Below are 23,342 nucleotides of genomic sequence, written 5' to 3'. Positions count from 1 at the left end.
AGAGACCATGTGTTAGTTTTTGCCATAAATACTTTTGGTGAAAAAATTCTGGTGATTTTTGAGAAAGGTAGCTTTTAAAAATCTATATATTTTGATAACAAATTCCTTTTTTGATTTTGCGTTTATGTATATAAGGTGGAACAGTGAACAGGCCCAGCATCGTCAAACTTGGGCCTCGGTTGCCATGGGTATCTTAACTGTCAGTCTGACTTTGGCTCTGTATGCTTATCGTCCTGTTTCATTCTAGCTGGGAGGGGGGGAGCATGAGTGGTGTGCGTGGGACTGCTTTGCTGGGAGTAGCGCTCGCTTGTAACTGCATCTATGATGGGGCCTCCCTTCCACGGGAAGAATGCATGCTTGTCCTTGAGTACCAGACACTGCTAGATAATGCAACGCTATGATTGCAGGTGTTGGAGGAGGGCTAACGGTGCACAGTAGATTTTGACGGGCTGGATGTATTAGTGCCACAACCCTTCATGAAACGTTATTATCAAACGTTCTTCTCCATTCTTTATTTCTCAGCTACAAATAGTTTCCATGAATATTTTAAACATGGATAGCATACAATTTCAAAGCTATTTCATGTACTGCCTCCTACTTACTTTAGCTGACAGATAACGTGTTTTTTAAGCTTCCTGGGGCATTGGGTTGAAGCATCAAAACAACTAGAGGGGCAGAGAGTAAATTCTGTAACCAATTTAACAAGATTCAGCTCACAAGCATTGCTCTAAGGATATTCCTGCCAATGGTCACATTTTCTTCCTGTGTGTCAATCCACCTAACAATCTAGCTTCTTGCCAAAAGATCATCTGCTTGCCTGTCTGCCTGTCTGCCCTTCTTCTTCTTCTTCTTCTTCTTCTTCTTCCTCTTCCTCTTCCTCTTCCTCTTCCTCCTCCTCCTCCTCTTCCTCCTCTTCCTCCTCTTCCTCCTCTTCCTCCTCTTCCTCCTCTTCCTCCTCTTCCTCCTCTTCCTCCTCTTCCTCCTCTTCCTCCTCTTCCTCCTCTTCCTCCTCTTCCTCCTCTTCCTCCTCTTCCTCCTCTTCCTCCTCTTCCTCCTCTTCCTCCTCTTCCTCCTCTTCCTCCTCTTCCTCCTCTTCCTCCTCTTCCTCCTCTTCCTCCTCCTCCTCCTCCTCCCTCTCTCTCTCTAATTTATCTGTCATCTGTTTGTCAAACAAGAGTTTAGCACAACCCACACTTCCTGTTCTGTGGTGGTGGAAACTGCCATCGAGTCACAGCCAATGTAAGGCAAGAAGCAAACAGAGGTAACAGAGGTGGTTTGCCATTGCCTGCCTCTGCATAGCAACCCTTTCTTGTTGGTCTTCCATCCAAATACTAATCAGGGCTGATGCTTCCAAGATGTGATGAGGTGGGGCTAGCCTGGGCCATCCAGGTCAGGGCCTGGGCTTACTGCCTTCGAATACTTTAATTGATATATTTAACTGCCTTTCATCTAGGGTTGCCACATTGCCTGCCTCTGCATAGCAACCCTTTCTTGTTGGTCTTCCATCCAAATACTAATCAGGGCTCCTTTGGAGGGTGGACTCTATGCTGTGTTAACTGTGCTCCCCTCTCCAAACCCCATTATTTCCACACTCCTCCCCCAAATTACCAGGAAGTACATGTGGTTCTGCCCTCCATTTTATGTTCATAACAAACCTGAGAGTTTAATTTGAAAGACAGTGACTAACTGGATTTGCATTTTATGGGAATTTCACATACAAAAAACCCACTAAATGATATATTGCATGGAGTTTGATTAAATGCTTTCACTTAAATTTTCTTGTATTTCTCAAGTTGTAGAGGTAATATGCTAAGCTTATTTGTCAGTGAAACTTTTAAATATTGACCTAGTTTAGATTTTTCCTGAACCCATTCCAGTTAGTTGCTACAAATTATGTAATTAGATGTAACTGCCCTTGAAATGTCTGTGGTAGACCCAAGAAGGAACTCTCACTAAAAAAGAATTTGTAACTAAATTGATTGGGGGGTGGGATCAAAGAATTAATACATATCAACCCTTTGCTGCTTAAGGCAGGAGAACATTTCTCACTGGCATCCTGATTCTAATAACAATCATCCCAATCTGTTGATCCCATTTGGCATGGAGTTCTGAAGCTCTCCCCCTGAAGTCTGCTTCCTGAAATGGCTTCACCAGTCCTTCCTAGTGGAGAGATGTACCCTATTCTTGAAAATATAGACTTGGTTTCTTCTTTAAAATAAATGTTAAAGCCCATTCATGGAGGAATCCTATGTATACATAACACTATGACCATTGGAGTCTTGCAAACAGGGCTTTTTATGTTGTTAAGTCCTCTGAATGTTCAATCATTCCCATTTTGGGATTGATATTACTGTTTTCTAATGATAAGAATCTCACATTTAACAGACCTGAACACTGCCATTGTTTTCCTGATTGATTGTTGGATTGGTACCATTTTCTCTGGTGGAACTGTCAAGAAATACACTGGTGTTGGGTGGGGGGCTTGCTGGTGGTGTAATAATGCCACTGGTGATGCACTGACATAACTTCCAGTGCAACTAGAAATGACTTCAGCCCATCACTGGGTATGCTCCAATTGGCCAACATTCTATGGCTTAACCATAGAGTTTTGCATGAACACTAGAATGTCCCTGGTTTTGCACTGACATCTCTTCTGGTTGTGCTGTCAGTGAACTTGGATGCTGGCCATTGCCTTCCCATTTCCCTCTCATTTGCCCAGCTGAGCAGCAGTGGGAAGGACCTCTTTTGATGCAATACCTGAAAAATAACTTAGACCAATTTCACACAAGAGCTGCGCTGCGGTCGTGCCTCCCTTTGCCCCACTTCTATTAGTCAATTTCCTACTCAAAGCTGCACAGCCGCATTTTGACCTGCGGCTTCGCCCAATTTTCCCCGTGGTTTTGTGATCCTCAGAAAACAGGATGCAGCTGCATGGCTTCAAGTGGGAAATTGACCAATAGAAGCAGGGCAAAGGGAGGCGCGACCGCGGCGCAGCTCTTGTGTGAAGTCGGTCCTTAAGTATGAGTGTTTTTCCATGCTGCTTTATATGCTGGCATTTACAAAAATATTTGCCCATTTTGCTAAGCCCATATTTTCACTCCAGTTTGCTGCTATCATTCACCCCTAGACTCAGAAAAACTGAGAGGGGAAAAAACCTGACAAGCCATTTACAAGACATATAAAGCTATACTATTACTGAGTCCTTGTCTTTTCACAAAACAGCAGCATGTAGTGTTCCCACCACTTGTGTAAAAATTCCTGGGGAAGAATAACTGAATAATCCCACATGAACACAAATATTTTAATGTTCAGGGTAGAGATAGCATGGATGTTGTGTGGAGTCTGCCTTTTCCTGAAACTCCAGTGATTCATGATGAAAGCTGATGATTAATGGGAGCAGTTGAACTTGATAGAAGTGGTTATTGCACTGGCACAATCACTCCTCACATGGTCTTAGGTGGTCAGCTATAAGATGAGTTTCTACATATGGAATACAGGGATAGTGGTTGAAGGTCTGCCATGAGGAAGATGGGAATACTTGAAATTTTCTCAGCCTGTATTCCTGCACCTCTGCTCCTTCAAAAAGGATTTCCATTTGTTTACCTTCAAGGGGCAAAGTCCTACTCCCACTCTCATTCACCTGTCCATTCTTGATCAGGTGAGCCGCAAGAGAAGGGGAGGTTGACATTACAGATGCTGTGATGTCACTGTCCTCAATCACACTAGGAATTTCCCCAATCTATGTGGACTTTACTGTAGAGATGGGAGAAATTCCTAGAGTGTCATGGAGGGGGGCTAGCTGGCTGTGACATCACTTCCAGGTGTTGTAACAACACCTGCAATATTCTCTCTCTCCAGGCTCCCAGAGGGCAGGCAACTAACTGCCGTTTCCCCCCCTCTGTTATGGAAAATAGTTTAGTTAATATTGGTGTTTTTTTCATTTCATTTGTAGTGTGTTTATAAGCACTCATATTTTTCTCAGCAATATTTCTAGAGTTGAAATAATAACGTTGAGGCTCTTGGAGCTACAAGTTTCATTTTGTTTTGTCCCCGTAGGCTTCATTTTCAAAGTAAGGCATTTGTCACCTGAGACAGAGTGGGATGGAGCAGGCATAGAGGCCAGCTCTGCAAAGCCCTAGGAACTGGGCACTCTCATACTCATGATGCGCTCTCTGGATATCTGTCCTTGTCTGATTAAAAATGATGTGGAAGTAAATGTCAATAACAAGTGCATGTTTGACCAATCAAACATAATGTTGTAGTTTTAATTTAATATTCCAGAATATAAATCATGGCACAAGCACTAGTGAGTCCACTGCAAATATATATTTACAAGTGGGGGACCCGCAAGAACTTGCTGGGGGGCATCTTAGTTTCCCCTCACTATATCCCCCCTTTCCTGAAAGCCCCCATATCCTCTCCTCTTTTTCCTGCTTCCTTCTGCTTCCTTCTCTTCTTTCCACCCACTAGACAACCTGTCTTTATCTGCCTCCCCCAGTCTTCAGGTTTTCTTCTTTCCTCCCCCCTGGCAGCCTCTCTCTAGGAAAACTGTGGCCCAGTCACATAACCGCGTTCACCTCAGCCGAATTCCAGGCCTTCACGAGGTACTATGGAATCCGCCATGTCCGGTCCGCCCCGTTTCATCCCGCTACCAATGGCCAGGCAGAGCGCATGGTGCGCACCACGAAGGACGCGCTCTGCAGCCTGGACTCCCCCGATTGGGACTACAAACTGGCAGCCTTCCTCTTCGGCGGGAGTGCAAGGAAGCCCCGCGAAGGCCCTCCCTGGCCCCAGGCAGGCAGGGGTTGGAAGAGGCAGAGAGGAAGCAACTTATCCTCCCTCTTCTCCTGCCTCCTCCTGGCTGAATGAGGGCTGGAAGCGGGGCGGCCGGAAGCAGGGGGCAGGGCTTCGTCATGTGCCCCGCCCCCCGTACCTCACCCGGGGGAACTGAGTTCCCCCACGTTCCCCCCCGAAATGACCTCTGGTGCCAGCTGAGCTGGGCCCCTTTGCATTTCAGGGACTTTCAACCTGCAAGGATTTTCAGGGAACAGCTCACTTCGTCCTGCATCCCCTCCTCATACTATTTCCTCTTTACCTAATTCTAACAACATACATAATTAATATGCTCACTTTTCCCTGCTTCCTTCTCTCCTTCACACCCTCCTCCCTGCCTTACCCATATCTTAAATAGACTTCAGGGAAAGCAGCCCCAGCTGTTCTGAAGGCAGCTGCTGGAATTCACCTGGCTAGGTCCTAGTGGGGCATGCATCATCAGGGAGCTCTTCACCAGCAACTTCTTAGTGCCCAGCACTCCTACATGTAGCAAGTGGTAAGGGTACAGGTGGGTCCTGGTCTATGGCCAGATGCTTGATGAGAATTACACCTCTGCCGATATCCTCTAGGACAAGGACTACCTGGGAGAGGAATGGTTGTGCAGGGACCAGACACAGCTGGTAATACTTCATATGAAGGGCATCAGCAGGTGGACAGGACAGAGAGAAACAGGACACTTTGGGATATCCACTGTGTCACCTGCATTCTGTTACACCTGATGGTGAGAGATGCCATAGGCTGTGGTGGTGGTTGTGGGTGGAATGACTGCTATGCATGATCTGATCCCAATGGACAAGATCATGGATTACTTTACCAAGAATGTAAACATCAGTCAGCTACTATGGGGAGCAACTTGCAGGTCTGGGCATGGATACTATCATCTTTGTTAAGACACCAGCATGGGTAAGAACTGCAGTGACTTCTTGATGGTGGCTGGTATCTTCAGGAAGTGGCAGGAATGACTGAGACCCTAACCCTAAAACAGAAGACAATGGGCATCACAACACAGGAGGACCTCCTAGAGCTCTTTAAGGTGGCCACTAGTGCTGCCACCAATGTCCCAAGTCAACTCATTCCATTTTAAATTTCCTGAGCCAAAGATGACAGCCTTGCTTAGAAAGCATAGGTGTTCTGGTCAGAGTGGGCAGGAAACACTTTTTCTTAGGGAAGAATACATGCTGGCCACAGACTGAAGAGGTGTTGGTACAAACTTGCTTCTTTCATTCATTTGACAGAGGGAATGCATAAAGCAAAGAGTCAGTGGAGCAAATGGAAGGAAGAACTAATCAACATTCTCAGCTGTAGAATACCTGCAGCAACTTGACCTCCACAGGGTGGGCATAGGCCATTGGTGGGCGGACATGTGGCTCAGGGGCAGAACACCTGTTTTGTTATCTTCATGTAAAAGTATATCTTGGAAAAGACCTTTCTGTGGCTGAGATCTCAAACTGCTGCCAATTAGAACAGGCAAATTATAAGGCTGGTTTATACATTCATACAGTGGCCAAAATGTGCTTGAAGCATAATTAATATGATTATTCAGAATCTTCTTAGACAGTGTTTAAGAAAGAGTGCAATATATAGTTTGGGATTTTTTGTATTAGGATTCTTTTACAGGAAATAATCCTTCAACTAAACTAATCTTCAAAGTGTTTTGATGGGCAGTGCCTTTGGGACATAGGCCAACTCAAATTGTTGGCAGATGGACAAGCATGCTGTCAAAAGAGGCCAATAGGTAAAGAGTTTTTCTCTTTAGTGGAGTCCTCTACTTCATTTTGCTTCAGATTATTTGAAAGTGATCTTTTATAGACCAGAACCTTCAGGAATTAGCAGAACTGAACAGCAGGGCTGGAAAGATATTTTATTTCAGCGAGATGGAAAATTCTGCTGTGAGGGATGAGAAGTATATAAACTGAAATGGCAAGGCTGTATAGTTTATGGTGCGATGCGTAGGAGTATTATGTTCGTCTTCTCAAATGTTTGTATTTGTATGGAATTGAATTTTATATGAGGATTATTCTGGAAATTTTTACAGTGTAGGAAGGCATGTTGGCCTTGCAGTTTTACAGGTTGGTACAGAAAAGGAATTAAGACAATCAAACTATTAAAGCTATAAGTAGACTGAAAGCCCAACTTAATTCAAAGTAGTTTAATATTAGTATTTGAAAACTTTAAAAAAATCAAAGACAGAATCCAGAAAAACATTAGGTGCATCTAAATCCTGGTTCATGAATTCATGAGACAGTGTGGTATCTGCCAGCTAAACTATCAGTCACTGTGGTTTACTTACAGATTGACCCAGTGTCTATGGTTGCCAGCTCTGGGTTGGGAAATATCCGGAGATTTTTGGGGTGTAACCTGGGGAGAGCAGGGTTTGGGGAGGGGAGGGACCTTGGCCGAGTATAATACCATAGAGTCCACCCTCCAAAGCAGCCGTTTTCTCCAGGAGAACTGATCTTGTAATAATTGTAATAGTGGGAGATCTCCAGGTGCCTATGGAGGTTGGCAACCCTACCAGTGTCTCTTACATGTCTATTTTCATGTGGTAAGGGTATTTCACAAATGCTTTCCCATGTGTGATTTTTTAAAAATTGTAGCAGTTCTCTGCATGACCTTCATACTATACATTTTGGATGGACAAGAGTGATAAAATCCATGGGGATTTAATATTGAGCATATGGGGGAGTTGATTTTTCAGACAGACTTCTAAAAACCAGCCATCTTGGCACTTCCTTCTATCCATGCCTCTCTACAAGTAGTAGAGATCTTCTTGAATTGGCTGGTGACAAAAGGAAACACCAGCACATTCATCCTTCTACTGGCAAAGCCTCAGCAAGAAATTTAAAGAAAATAATAGTTTGAAGGGATATGGGGATATCCCGACAAGAGGAAGTGGTAAGAAGTTGCTAGTAATGAACAAAACTTTGGATTACTTGGTGACACCCCACTCATGGCATTAATTCTGCATACTCGCCTATCCCATGTCATGCTGGAGCTGGTGTGGGTAAGTAACCAACATCACACATGAGTAAATGGTGAAATAAAATCTTCACTTTTTAAACTGATTGTTCTGAATGATTCATTTTAGGATTGAATGTGCATCATCAAAAATATTTGTGGCAAAAAAAATTGTGGCCACAAAAATTACACCTACACTTCTGATTACGTTTCTAATATTAATTTGTCACCTTCAAGTGACTCCTGAGGGAATATCATTTTTCTGAGAGTTTTGATTTAAAGTCAGGATGCAGTTTTTTCTTTGAAACTTCACTGCCTTTTAAAAAAAAATGTTGTGGTTACTAAATATTGCTGCGACATCATTCAGTTTTAGAGACAGAACTGGACAGTTGTGCCTATTAGGACTTTACTAGATCACACTGATGTTATTGCTTAAACAACTACATATTTTAGTCTTAATTTCTTCCTGAATATGATTTCCCTGTAGTATGGTCTTTGTACCTAAAAGGCTGGTTTAGTTGTATAATTATTTATTGTTATTTTAATCTTATTTCCTAATGTTGGGACTATTACAAGTTTCCTCCCTGATGTCATGAAAGAGTTAACCTGTTTGTTTCTATATGCTGATTGGTAGCTAGTTAGTTAGTTAGAACCTATGAGATGTCGAGTAGAAGTTCCTGCACTAGAAGGGGATGCCATTGCTGGGCCATTGGCTGAACTTTAGTTGGGTGATGTTCCCTGAGATTTTGCATGTAGGCATTTTGGGGTTTCTTCTTCCTCCCTTTGTTTAGAGATTAGAGTACAAGGATCCATCTTGGAGTAAACAACAGCTAGAAAGATGTAGCTAGATAGCTAGACTGTTGATTGTTTTATCCTATTATGTAACCCTTCCTAATTTCGCTGGAGCTGGTGTGGGTAAGTAACCAACACCACACATGAGTAATTTATACAATGCTGCATCATTGCTTTTCTTTTAGCTAATTTATACATGTGTGCTGCGTCATTGCTTATAACTCTCCTGAATTATCCAGCACCTAAGATATGTATTGTTATGATTTGTGAACATGAGGGACTGAATACAGAAGATCCTCTTTACATTTCTTCCTGGAACACTTTGCAACTTGAACATGCTGTAATACATTTCAGACTTCACTTGGACGGATCAGTTATTCATAATTTTTATCTCACCCTTCCTCCAATATGCTCAAGGCAGCATGTCCTCACAATAGGTTTACCAACCTGAAGGAGGGGTCTGGAGCTCCGCTGGAGTTACAACTGATCTCCAGACTATAAAGATTCCTTCCCCTGGAGGAAATAGCAGTTGCAGAAGGCTGACTCTGTGGCATCACAGTTCTGCTGAGCTCCCTCTCCACCACAAATGCCACCTTCCCACAGCAATGCCCCAAATGCCCAGGGTGGGATATAAATCCAATCTCCTCTTCTCCTCCTTGCCTATGACCATCTTCTGATCTGATTGCCTGCAGTGCTGCTCCTGGTGAAGGGCTCATTATCCTTGATCGGGCTGAAGTAGCGAGGAGGAAAGTGACTAAGAGGCTGGGCAGGAACATGGAGGCCATGGTGGGGGGTGTCACTGGATTCACCATCCGGACACTTCACTATGACTAGAAGCCTTGTTTTGGCCTGACAGGGTTCTCTTGTCACTCCGCAGGATGGATATCTGGCTGCACAGTATTAGGGATGGCAGGTGGGTTAATCAATGAACAGGATCTGGTACCGCATACTGTGCTAAAGCTTATTGCAGCTGTAACCAATAAAGTTGTGGCCAATTTTATTTCACTTTTTCAAAAAACTATGTGTGCATGTGTTATTTCAACTGGGGCTTTAAGCGGGGTTATTGGTAAGGGTATAAGGGAACCCCTCGCCTTTGGCACCCTCCTTGCCCCTCCCCTTGGTGCTGGGGTTGCAAGCATAGTTTTGGTATCTGATGAAATGTGTTTAGACTCACAAAAGCTTATACCCTGAGAAATGTTCTTGGTCTCTAAAGTGCTGCTGGACTTGAATTATATTCTAACAGAAACATAGGCCTCTTTCAAACTGAAGTTAGCTTATATACCAATGTTTATAGATGGGGTGGGCAGATGTAGTTGGCACACAGCTTGGTAGTTGGGGTACTCAGACTTGCTATTTACAAAATAAGTATGTTTGCTTTTGCTAAACTGCAATTCCTAATTCAGCCTGAAGTTCAGATTTGGGGAGGGGAAGGCACTGGCAGATGTTATACCCAGATTTTGCTCAGTAAATATTCACAAAAATAGAAACAGATGTACAGTACAGTACACAGCACATACAGTTCCCTAGGACTAGCGGAGATATACTCCCCCCTTTTCGTACTATTTGTGATGATGCTTTTCATTACACATCTGAGTTGTGATGAGCCTAAATGGAAACTGATGTCTGTCTGCCAAAATCATAATGTGGGTTACATTTTCTTTTCATTTGGAAGAAAGGTTTTCAAGTGACTCCCAACAGTAAAGCAAGGTAATGGATTGATCCATAAATTAATTTAGAGCTATCTAAGCCATCAGAAAGAATCTCTGGGTCTTGTAGTTTTCATTTTATGGACTCAATAAATAAACTGGCAGTTTTTAAATGTGAACCAAAGTTCTTAAATTTCTGTTAATTTCTATGGGAGACATTGAAACCTGTGCTTACCTTTGGCAGGATTGTTCTTCTAATTTGCACCTGCTAGATTTAGATATATCACAGAACTGTTGAAAAGTTTTGTATCCAATGTGGAGTTTGAATTAAAATGTGAGGGCTAATTTAGAACTGCCTGGTGCACAAAGCCTGAATTAAAACAAGAAAAATGAATAATTAAGGATAACAGGATAGGATTGAACTGATTTACTGCATTCTGTTTATTAATTGTTGTGTTCTATGTGGCTTGATTAGGAAAAGATCTAAAATTAATTCCAGAATTGGAACATGCAGTGTTCTGCAGTGTTTAGTTCAACTGACATCTGACTTATTTCCCTTTTGCACCAAAATTGTCAGTACGAGCACCGATAATACACTGATAAAATATACATATGATTATATGTACTATTTGGTGCACTATTTTGCTGAGACACACATTCAAACGTACCTGCAGAAATACTTACATTGTGTCTTAGTAAAGGGAATTAGTTCAAATTACAGGACACTGGATAGACTCTGCACACTCTGCATCACTGTCCCTAATCCCTCATATTATTATATAATATTAGATGCGGAGAAAGCAACAGAACAGTTGCTCAGTAGCTATCAGAGCGCTGAAGAAGCCTGGATTGCCCTGGTATAATGTGTGGCTTGGTGCATCACCCTGTATTATTTATCTGTTTGTTTGTTCATTTAAATATTTCTATCTTGCCTTCCTTGATTCACCATAAAGGAGGTGCAATGAATCTTATAGCATCTAAAACCAACACTAAAATATAAAATTAGTTAATATAAAAGAATCTAGAAAACGATATACCACCTAGGACTGCCAGCATCAGGTTGGGAAATTCCTGGAGATTTGAGAGTGGAGCCTGGGGAGGGTGGGGTTTGGGGGAAGGGGAGGGGAGGGGAAGGGCCTCAGCAGGGCATAACACCATACACTCTCCCCTCCAAAGAAGCCATTTTTCCCAGGTGAGCTGATTGCTATAGTCTAGAGATCAGTCGTGATTCCAGGAGATCTCCGGGCCCTATCATCTGTTGTTTTATGGCATGGTGGGAGTTTCATCCTCAACCTCTCAGATCCAAAGCTGAAATAGTAACTACAACATCAAACCACTAACCACTACACTTACTACCGTCTAAGATCTTTAATTTGTTCATTTAGCTGTACAATAAAAGGATGAATTATTCTTTGACCCTCAGCTGGTATCTTCAAAGATTTAGCCCAAAGCAGTTGATAATTCATTTTATAAATAATGAAACTGGCATGGGTCATGTTTTTCCATGCCTTGACTCTCACCCCTCACTTAGCAGCCATTTTTTTATGATTATATAAAACAGAGAGGTCAAATCTATGTTGTCTATTACTACAAGTTGCTGCACATGTACAGTATGTTATATTTTTAAAAAATCAAACACACAGAAGGCTTAGCAATAGACTGTGACCGGAACTAGCAGTTCAGATCAGCACAACTGAAACTCAGCTGCACTAGATTATGCTTAATGATGCAGATTTATATTCCTCAGTATTTGTGTATCCACAGGGTTTCTGGATAATCCAGTAAGGTTTACTGTGGTCAATGAGAAATAGCGTTAGAGGAAAACAGATTACATTCATCACAGTGACCAGTTGACCCAGGCAGGCCCTCATCTGGACTGAGGACTGCAAGCTTGGCAGTCCGCTATTATGTTTTCACCCCAAGAATTTATTTTATTTTATTTACTTCATTTATCCCCTGCCTTTCTCCCCAATTGGGCTTGCATCATTTTCCTCTCCTCCATTTTATCCGCACAACAATCCTGTGAGGTAAGTTAGGCTAAGGATGTGACCGGTCCAAGGTCATCCAGTGAGCTTCCATGGCAAGTGGGGATTTGGACCTGAATTTTCCAGGTCCTACTCTAACCACTACTCCACTGTAGCTTTCTCAGCTGACATAGTGTAGGCTCCAGAGCTTTCCATTAATTGGAAACATTTCTGCATATATGTTTCAGCATATTGTCAAATCACCAGGCAAAAAGTCTTGACAATCTCTATGCACAATCACATCATGATTGTGTTTCTGCACTGTTTTATGAATGCATATTTATCATCATCATCAGGGGTCATTTGGGGGGGGGACGCGGGGGGACGCCATCCCCCCGGGTGAGGTGCGGGAGGGCGGGGCCTGGAGCTCCCTGCTGGTGCCCGCTGGAGGTCTCCGCCGGCTGTGGGGAGGACACACTTCCGGTGATGTCAGGGGGTGTGGCATATGCTAATGAGTTATGCTAATGAGTCCCCCTAGCTCTTTTTCTATGAAATGACCCCTGATCATCATCATCACCACCACCACCACCACCACCACAGAGAAAGGGAAAGTTGCACGTGAAGGAGCTGAAATAAAGTACAAAACACGTGAGAGATGCAAAACTCAGGAATAAAAATTGGAATGTTAGAAATTATCTTAAGCATCAGTTGTACTTTGGGAACAAAACTTATTAATGTGTGACTCCAAAGAAGTAGGAGCAAACTGGATGAGGATTTTGGAAGCATCTCTAAAAACTGTACTGATTTCTAGTAAAATGCACAGCCAGTATTTTAAATCCTATTTTCCACTCTCGTCTTCCTTTTCACAGAGGTGGCTTTCCTGGTGACTGTCAGCTCCTCTTAAAGGAAAGGCAAAATGTCTGCTAGTTTTGTACCAGGAAGCTTCTCATGCCCAACCCTCAAATGGCTAATTTGCCTTGAAGACAAGACGTACATTGACAGCCTGGAAGGCATATGATGGTTCTTGCAATCCCACCAGCAACCTTTCTAGTCAAATCATATTTGAATGTGAAATCCTTCAAAGGTATTTCACTAACGTAACTTGAGAGGACTTCAAACTTGCCTAGTAGTTTAAAGTTTCTCCTGAGATAATGGAATATGAAGTGTATTGAAATTTGCCACTGTGCAGCTTAACAGATGTGGGACATGAATGACTGAGTCCCAACTGCATTCAGAACATCAACATCTTTTTTTTCAAAACCTAGAATGAGATCCATTCTCAATTATTTCTGTTTTGTAATTTGAACAATTATTTTCCCATTGCCGTATTAGCCAGTATTACATTGTAGTATTCATAGGTTTGTGTGATATTTAGAGGTAACAAGAAAGAAGACCCGCGAAACTCGCTGGGGGGGGGAGCTGCAAACTCAGCAGGCTAGGAGGAACCAGCAGGAGCAGGTAAGCTCTCCCCTCCCCCATCCCGCCGGTTCCTCCATCTCCTCCACCCCTGCCTCCTCCCCCCCGCTCCGAACCCCCCCGCTCCAAAGCAGCCTCGCCACTCTTCCCTCCCCCCCCAGCTCCAAAGCGAGGCCCGTGCCCGGGCCTCGCCGCTTTTTTCCTCCCTCGTGGCCCCCCCCGCTAGCTCGCCCGCTCCAAAGTGAGGCCCGCGCGGCTTGTGGCTGCTGGGCCTTGTCGGCTCCCCCCCACTCGCTCCAAAGCGAGGCCTGCGCGGCTTGTAGCCGCTGGGCCTCGCCGCCTCCCCCCTGCTCCGAGGCAGCAGCGGCAGCTGCAGAGCATTCCCTGCACATGCGCAGGGGACGCTCTGTCACTTTTGGGGGGATTTAAGTATCCCCCCGATATTTTTAAAAACTTTTTAGATTTTTGTGCACATCTGGGGACCGTCCCATGTTTGCACAAAACTCTCCCTCCCCCCGGGTGCCCCCGGTGCACGGATTTAGCTATCTGCACACCAGGGGGCGACTTTGGTATTAGTATATAGATTAGGGAAGAGGTACACTGTTGGAAGTGTCTGCATTTGCAATTGTTAAATGTTGCTTTTGGGTAAGGTTGCTATGTTTGAGTTGTCTGTTAGTTCCAGAGTGGAGTATGAAGTCTGAGATGGATGGTTTTAAGTTACATCCATATTTTAAGTTAAGATCCATGGTTTTAAGTTACATTTTAAATGATTTAACAATAACATTTATCTTTAGGTTTTAATTCATGCAGAATCTGTTCTTCAAAGATTTCCCCATTTACATATTACATAGTTTGTTCATATCGTCTTCGTATAGACCAATAACATCAGGTGGCTAATGCAGCACTCCATGAAATATCATTTCCAAAGAAAATTCAGCCCTCAGAACTATCCATTTTCACATTTCATAAACCACCGAAATGTTGCTATGCACAATGAAACATTTTTTTAAAAAAAGTGTCTTGCACACAGGTTCAAGCAGGGCTGAATGTTACAGGCCTGCTCTCTCCATACTGACAGTAACATTTTCACAGTTTCATTCTTTGACTGTTGACTTAATAAGGTCTACTGGTGTACGTGTATGAGTATATTGACTGTGTGTTTTCTTTGTAAATAATGTGTTCTTGCCCTAATAATCTGGTGAAGTGCTGGCATTTTCATCAAAGAAGCTGAAATAAAATGGACGTTTAAAAATGAACTGTCCCCCTATTTCTGTCAGCGGCTCTTCATAAACTCGACTGGGGAAGCTCAGATTGTTTTGTGACATTTATATCTTTCCTGAGTTCAGGATAGGTAGAGGCAGTCCAAGTTCCTTCTTCCAATCTGTCACAATTTCCTGAGCAGAACTTTTCAGTTGACAAAAGCGGAAAGAATCTCTCATCCGTGTGTGATGTTTGCTGCACACAGTTTGTTATTATAAGTAAATGGGTAGGGTATGGGAAGCAGACAAACTGTCATCTGTCATTGATTTTTTCCCCTCCCTGGCTTTTCTTCACAACATCCCAGCTCCTACCCGGACTTCTTTGTGCATATTAATTTGCGTTGTAATGCCAAGTTAACCAACCAAGTGCAAAATAGGTCCTGGCACCCCTGCCCTAAATGCATTACATGGAAGTAAGCCTTGTCAATTTCAAATGGAAGTAAATTGCACATAAAATGTTCCCGGCTAGGGTGGGACCATTCGGCTTTGGTAGCTGAATCTCAATAGGAAGAGTGTGGGTGTGTTTTGGAAGTAACACTCAGATGTTTGAATCAAGAAGGGATTTTTTTTTTAAGGGGTTGTGAAAACAACAATAAAATCCATGCAGAATTCTACTCTATTCAGCAGGGCTTACTCACAGGAAAGTGTTCTTAAAATGTCACACTATGCCATGTCCTGCACTTTTTACGAGGACAGAAATCTAGCCAGCAAAATAAATTAGTTAAATTTATCTAAATTTATAAAGAATGTATTATTTACACCACTGTTTTAATTTCTAATCTGGGATGGAAGTTAGCTATCATTCTCCCTTCCAACTCGCAATGAGTAATTTTAGTCAGGTGTTCAAAGACTTTCCAGTGCCACTTTTAAGGATTTTATAAATATTTAATTATATGGTCAAGCCTACTCAAAATAACTTTCTTACCCATTATTAGCACAGTTATTCATGACATTACATAGCGAGGAAAGCTTTAGTTCTTAATAATAGCAAACTAAAGGTAAAGGTAAAGGTTCCCTTGCTCGAAAGCCAGTAGAATCCGACTCTAGGGCTGCGGTGCTCATCTCCATTTCAAAGCCGAAGAGCCAGCGCTGTCCAAAGACATTTCCGTGGTCATGTGGGTGGCATGACTAAACACCAAGGCGCACGAAACGCTGTTACTTTCCCACCGAAGTGGTACCTATTTATCTACTTGCAATTTCTTGCTTTCGAACTGCTAGGTTGGCAGGAGCTGGAACTAGAGACGGGAGCTCACTCCGTCATGCGGCACCCGGGTCTCGAACTGCTGAACTACTGAGCTTCCACAGCCTGCAGTTCAGCGTCTTAACCACTTGAGCCACCGCAGCTCCATAATAGCAAAGTACTAATGAGCTTTTTCAATAAGAGTTCAAAAATAACAGCTCTCCTGATTTTGCAGAGTTCTTTCTGACTTCATAGACCTTTTCCACACAGGTTACTGGCCCTAGTTTTGATGGTGTTAACAAGTGAGTTTTTTCCCCATTTCCCCACAACATCTGTGTTGGATTTGTCCACATTCCAGGTTTTCCCTAGCTTTTCTTTCATCTTTCCCAAACCTACATTGCTGTGATTTTTGGGAAATACCACAGCATGAGTGCAGCTGGGTGAGAAAGTTCCGATTTCCCTGGTCCCACCTTCAAAACAGCCATTTCCCATGCCTTGGCCTCATGGTAGCACCCATCCACAATTGGCAATTGAATATTGTTTTGTAATACCATTACAACAATCCATGTATCATGCTCTCCAAATTCACAGCTTTCATTTCAAAAAAAGTAAGTCTCTAGCTCCCATCATTAAGGAGGCGTAAGGAGAAAGGCACCTCAACAAAAGCGGCTGAAGACTTACTTTAAAAAAATGAAAACTGAGAATTTCAGAGAACATGATACACAGATTCCTATAATGATATTCATCTGCTGACTACAGAAAGAGAACTGAAAAAGCCCTAGTGGTTGTGGGAGGGGATGGCTGCTACCTGGGAACTGGGGCAAGGAAACTGCGAGGACACCAGCCACGTGGAAACCCCATTGCTGCTGTATGAGCACTGCAGCAACAATGGGGAAATCACACAAGTCTGTCCCTGTGCAGAAAACATTGCAGTCTTGGTGCAAGTGAACTGATGCACGGTGTGCACTCCCGCTGGCCTTGCAGGTCCACTGCCGGGGGTGTGGCATATGCTAATGAGTTATGCTAATGAGTTCCCCTAGCTCTTTTTCTACGAAATGACCCCTGATAATGATACTCATCTGCTGACTACAGAAAGAGAACTGGAAAAGCCCTAGTGGTTGTGGGAGGGGATGGCTGCTACCTGGGAACTGGGGCAAGGAAACTGCGAGGACACCAGCCACGTGGAAACCCCATTGCTGCTGTATGAGCACTGCAGCAACAATGGGGAAATCACACAAGTCTGTCCCTGTGCAGAAAACATTGCAGTCTTGGTGCAAGTGAACTGATGCACGGTGTATTGTATTAGATCCAGGTGGTCAGCCATGTTGGTCTGAACAAATTTAGAGTCCAGTGGCACCTTTAAGACCAACAAAGTTTTATTCAAGGTATGGTATGGTCCTAAATGTACCTTGTTGGTCTACTGGACTCTAAAGGTATCTTGTATTGTTCACTGGGAATTGTAGTTCCCAGCACCAGCCTTGGTGGAGAGCTGCTTGGAAGTTTCACTGCCAACCTATCCTGAATGAGACAGTTCAGCGTTTCCAGCAATATTTTGTTCCTAAACTCTCATCATAGTTCAGAGAGCACTGTGCAAAAGTCTTCAAAGGTTTATCTCAAGGCTTCAGAAACTGTCACCTATGGACTCAAAAGACATAGCTCGGGAAAGCTTCCAAGCAAAGAAGCTATACCATCCCTGAACTTATCTGAGCAAGCCATCCTATAGTCAATGAACTTAGAAGGGTTTATCTTGGTATCAGATGGCACTGCAAGAGAAACCCCCCAGCCCTATTGAATTGAAGAATGCTGTATACTCTCCCTAGTCCATATGCTTGAATGAGTACAGGTGAGGGGAAACTAGGGCAGAGCTTTTACATGCCATTTCATATCTCCCAACATAATTCTTGTCATGTCAAAACTGCACTGACAGAAAGATACTTATTCTACCTACTATTCCAGTTGTGAAGTATTGAAAGTAGTTTTAATTGCCATTTATGGCAAAAATTATGAACAATTATAACTTACAATTGGCTGCTTGTCACAATCATGTCTAGTACAAGCGGGGCTCATTGCTTTAGCTAACAGTTTACTTATTTCATCAATGTCGATGTCTGATTGTATGCCTGACTCTGAACACCAGGCCAAATCCAATGCAGTGCTTTCAATTAATATGTGCCACTTATTATGAGCAAATATGCAGCTTATTGTGGTTTTAGGGATAAGAACATAAGAACATAAGAGAAGCCAATGTTGGATCAGGCCAATGGCCCATCCAGTCCAACATACAGTGGCCGAAGAATACCAGGTGCCATCAGGAGGTCCATCAGTGGAGCCAGGACACTAGAAGCCCTCCCACTGTGCATCCCCAAATTCCCAAACTGAAAATATACATGGAAATTGCTGTGTCTGGTTGTTATGATTTTTGAAATGGTAAACACAAATCTAGGATTTCTGGGCATTATGACATCCCCCCGAAAAAAAAATCCATGGATTTGTGTGTGTTTGGGTGCTTACTGTCAGCGGTAGCCAGCATCGTGTTTTTCTTGTTTGCCTGATTTCCCAGGTGGTTGCATTGACTGAAATGGGAGGCCCATCCAGGCTTACCAGGTCAACTGCTGAGGTCAGCACTTCCAGTTCTTGCCCACTCTCACAGTGGGAGAAAACAGGGGATGACATCACAAGCATGAGAATGTTTCTTCTGGTTACTGCATCCATGAAGCTCCAGGAATTTCCCCAACTTCTATGTTCTTTGCCATAGAGACTAGGGGATTCCTAGAGTGGTGTGGGAAGTGACAACATTTCTGGCTTGCCATGTCAGTGCCTCCCTGCACTCCACTCATCTCTGAAGCTCCCGAGGGTTAACAGCACAGGGATAGCAATCTAGGTCCACCTGAATGTCCCACAGTGATCCAGTTGGCTTTCTCCTCCCCATTGTTGTGTCCAAGTGTAAGTAGTCTGCATAGGAAGCTCTGGGATGGTGTTGGACCAGCAGATAAGCATATGGGTTTGTATAGAAATATTGATTTCTAAAAGCCCCTGCCTTCCCCTGAAATGTCTTCTGATACCATGCTGTGCTGTATTTCCTGTTGAAACCAAATGGTGGGCCCCATGGTTCAATTGCCATGCCATAAACGCACATTCTTCACACTTCCATGCTGGGAGAGACCAGATGGCCTCTGCCAAACAAGCAAAGAGTCACATAGCCGATGGACAGGCTGGAGTTGGGAGCCGTGTGACTGCAGGTGTGGTTTCCAACCCCCCAGCCTATCCCCAGTTGTCCCCATGACAACCCAAAAGTTGGACAGACCCTTCGTACTCGCAGTTGGATGAATGGCCACAGCTGATTGTGACTAGATTGGGGTTTAATTGTCTGGTCCCTTGGAGGAGAGCTTTGTCTGCTCTGTTCTGTTCCTGCTATCTCTGCTGCTCTGTGTTCGGTTCACCCGAAATGCTGCCCTTCTGTTGGAGAACAAAGGATCCCCTTGTGCCTTAGAGCACATGAAGGCAAGGAGGGGATGTTCCTCCTCAAAACCCCTTGGGGATACCTGGACTATAACAATGGACAATCTTGGACTATGGATTCCTGAAGTTGGTAAATATGCTTCCTTACTGTGTAGTCAAGGCGAACTGCCTCAGGTTTCTTATTTTGAAATCCTTATTAGTCTAATTGCTAAGCTCTGACTGAATAAAATATTATCCTTGTTTCTAACCTGTCTTGATGTTGTAACTGGGTTCCAAGGCTAAAACCCTGTGCCTTCTGCTCACCATACAAGCGACCTCTGTGTAAGAATTAAACGTGCATCTCTAGATAGAGGCGCTAATGTGTAAAACCCACATGCCAACTGAGATTGTGGATCTCTAATCTCAGGTTGGAGGGGGAATATGTGTAGAGATCCTGGTGGCTATTGTTCTGAATCCACAGAGGGCAGTCTACCTCTTTGGGTGGTTGTTAAATGTACTGAAAAAATATAGGTTCCTCCCTCATTCCTGGACAGGCTTGGGGGCAGAATCTATACAGGGTTTTACATATGGACTTCATATTCTAGATAATGGGTTGGAGGCAAACTGAGTGTGGAAATAGACATTACTGCATACCTGAGTCCAGCATTGGTTCTCACTGCTATTTTGGAGCAGAAAGTCCGGGTAGGAATTTAAGAGCACCTCAAGGGCCCGATTTGGCTTCAGACCACTGTGCCATGGGGGAGGTATGGCTCCTACCTTACCCTATGCCTTTTTCCCAAGCCAAAACGGTGTTGAGGGAGCTCCATAACCCCTGGGAACCATTTCAACTCAGGAAAACAACATGGGGGAAGGCATGAGCCTCTCCTCCTGCTGCTGCATGGCAGTTTCAAGCTGAATCAGGCCCCCATGGTGTTTTTAAAAGGATTTCCCATTGGGAATTCCCTGCTCCAAAATGGCAGCGAGTGTCCATGGCAGACTCAGGGGCACCTAGGGTTGCCAAGTGGAAATTATCTGAAAGCGGGGGGAGTCCTGTCTGTGACCAGGAGTCTTCTCTCTCACACGTGAAGTGCATGCACTGCGATGACACCACCCGGAAGTGACGTTATAATGTCGGGCACATTAGGGTGGGGCCACAATCATTCAAGGGAAAACCATAGAGTACCCTGGTAACGGGCCCGATGTGATGATGTCACCTCTGGGTGGTGTCTTCACGCCACACATGTCACACACTTTGGGGGTGGGGTTCCCCTGGTGGCCCAATTTGAGCCGGCAGGGAGTGGGCCTCTCAAGCGGGGGTTTCCCCACCCCCCAGGGGGACCTGGCAACCAGTTCAGCCCTGAATATTCTGCCAACAGAAGGTGTAAGTGGAACAGAACGCTTCTGCCTCTCCCCCTCACACAGTAGCCCATCTCCCTGAAATGCTGCTTCTGGTGAACATGGCACCCTCAGAAATAACATGGGGGGGGACTGGGGTTCTGAAACAGAAAGGGGAAATTTGCAGAAATTACACCTCTCCTTCCAGTAGCAGAAAATTTAGTCTGGATATCCAATGCCTTGGACATGTTTCAGTTCACTTGGCATTGCACATGGTCACATGATTGCTGATGAGAGAGTGAGTTAAAGTGCTCCACAGAGATATCCAGCCCTGTTACATATTTTATCTATAATGTAAAATCAGGTTGATTATAAAGTGCCAAGCAGGGAGCAGAAGTTCCTGGAGAGGAAGAAGACTGGTCACAGAAGTTAGAGGTTAACTTAAATTGTGTATTTCCACTGTTGAATTGCATCAAAAATGTGAATTCACACTATGAAAGGTTAGCCCATTCCTTTTACTCTGTTCTAACACCTCTTGCCAACCTAAAATTCATACCAGTGGGGAAGTAATTTATATATTGAGGAACAGCTGATTCTCTGCTCCAGTCTAATCCATGGGATCAACATAACAGAATAATATCTCCCAAATGTTCTCGTCAGTATTAAAAGGGCTATCATAATACGCAAGAGTAAAGCATAAATTATTTTCATGTCTGGGAGAAGATGAAAAATTAGGAGAGAGAGGGAGAAAGCTTAACATAAGAGAGAGGGAGAAAGAAAGAAACTGGAACCTGGTAAATGCAAAATAAACACAAGCAACCCTTTATGATGTTGATTTAAGGTGCCTCACCTTTTTAACTTCCCCAAAATGTTTGCTTTGCAGAAACACCATGAATTATTTATTGCTTACTTTTCTGATGATCAGAGAAATGGGGTATGCTGGTGAAGAAAGTTAGCCAGTTCAAATCATTACTTAATATTATGGTAACCTCTCTGCTGGGTTTCAGCTTTCTATTGGGACTTTCATTCATAGTACAACAGGCAACTGTGTTTTCTTCTGGTTTGGGTTTTTCTTTTGTTTTGCATTCATTACCACTATATGTTCCATGCATCCAAAGTGTCATTCAGAACTCTTGGGAATTAAATGAAAATGCCGAAGATCCATGGCATGCATAAATGAATGCTCTACAGAACTCAAGCCCTACCTGGTCCATCAAGTTTCATTGGGAAATAGTTGTCATAGCATAATACCCAATTTAGAGGCTATCACATGCAAGGATCTCTGCCAACATCCTCATCATTTCCAGTTTAACTCCATGCCTATCAGGGCTAGAATTTTCTCTGCAAAGAAAACTGACATTTTCAGTGTTCTGGCAGGAGACACTATCAATGCAATCCTAATAATACTTTCCTGGGAGTAAACTCCATTGACTATACCTGAGAAGATTCTGAGTCAACCTGCTTAGGATTCCACTGCATGTTATTTAACAGTGTGCAAAGGACTATTTTCCCCAACTTAGCTCTGTGTCAGATGAGATTTCTTGTGCATGACAAGTAACTCTATTTCTTTCATAGCGTGCACTCTCTCTCTCTCCCCCTCTCTCTGAAGTGAAAGCTGATGCCTCCATATTATGCACCCACAGGATGCATCCCACTCAGTTTTGATCTTTAGGAGGAAGCTGAAGATGGATTTATTTAGGATTGCATTTGATTGAAGCAGTCCTAAACTGTGATTTTAAAGTTTGGTTTTATGTATTTTCTGTACTCTGTGTATACTGTAAACTGTCTTGTGTATACTGTATACTGTCAATTTATACTGTAAACTGTCTTGAACTCTGTAAGGAAGAAAATGGCTAATAAATGTTTTAAATGAAAACAGAAAATATTACATTTATACTATGTAGTACTATAGGTTCCTGAAGGGTAACTGTGTTAAGTGCTTTCTGCACAAAGACAAGTTCTTGTGTGTTCCCCATTTCTTCTGCATCTGCTAAGTCAAAGCCATTGTTACAGAGCTTCCACATGGTGGGTTTACACATATTTTCTCTATCCCAGCCCGCCATGGCTACCATTTCCATGACATGATTGGAGGGCTTTTAAAAATGGGTATTGCTAGATCACTATAGCATTATAACATTTTTAACATTTTAACATTAAATATATATTTTAAGTATATCTATCATCCTTTTTGTTGTCGAATTTTAAGGAGAGAGGTGCAAGCTGTAAAAGGTAAAGGTTTCCCTTGCTCGAAAGCCAGTTGAATCTGACTCTAGGGATGCGGTGCTCATCTCCGTTTCCAAGCCGAAGAGCCAGCACTGTCCAAAAATGTTTCTGTGGTCATGTGGCTGGCATGACTAGATGCCAAGGCACACGGAATGCTGTTACCTTCCCACTGAAGTGGTACCTATTTATCTACTTGCAATCTCTTGCTTTCAAACTGCTAGGTTGGCAGGAGCTGGAACCAGAGACAGGAGCTCACTCCGTTATGCGGCACTCGGGTCTCAAACTGCTGAAGTGCAGA

General features: G+C 43.4%; 1 pseudogene; it reads right to left on the bottom strand.

The window, feature by feature from the left end:
- Positions 1 to 22,884, bottom strand: part of LOC107114538 — a 106,485-nt pseudogene extending 83,601 nt beyond the window's left edge.
- Positions 22,885 to 23,342: the final 458 nt, after the last annotated feature.

The sequence above is a fragment of the Gekko japonicus genome, unplaced genomic scaffold (genome assembly GCF_001447785.1).
Source record: "Gekko japonicus isolate JY-2015 unplaced genomic scaffold, Gekko_japonicus_V1.1 scaffold2496, whole genome shotgun sequence".
Lineage (NCBI taxonomy): Eukaryota > Metazoa > Chordata > Lepidosauria > Squamata > Gekkonidae > Gekko > Gekko japonicus.
This window is presented reverse-complemented; position numbering and strand designations above follow the sequence as displayed.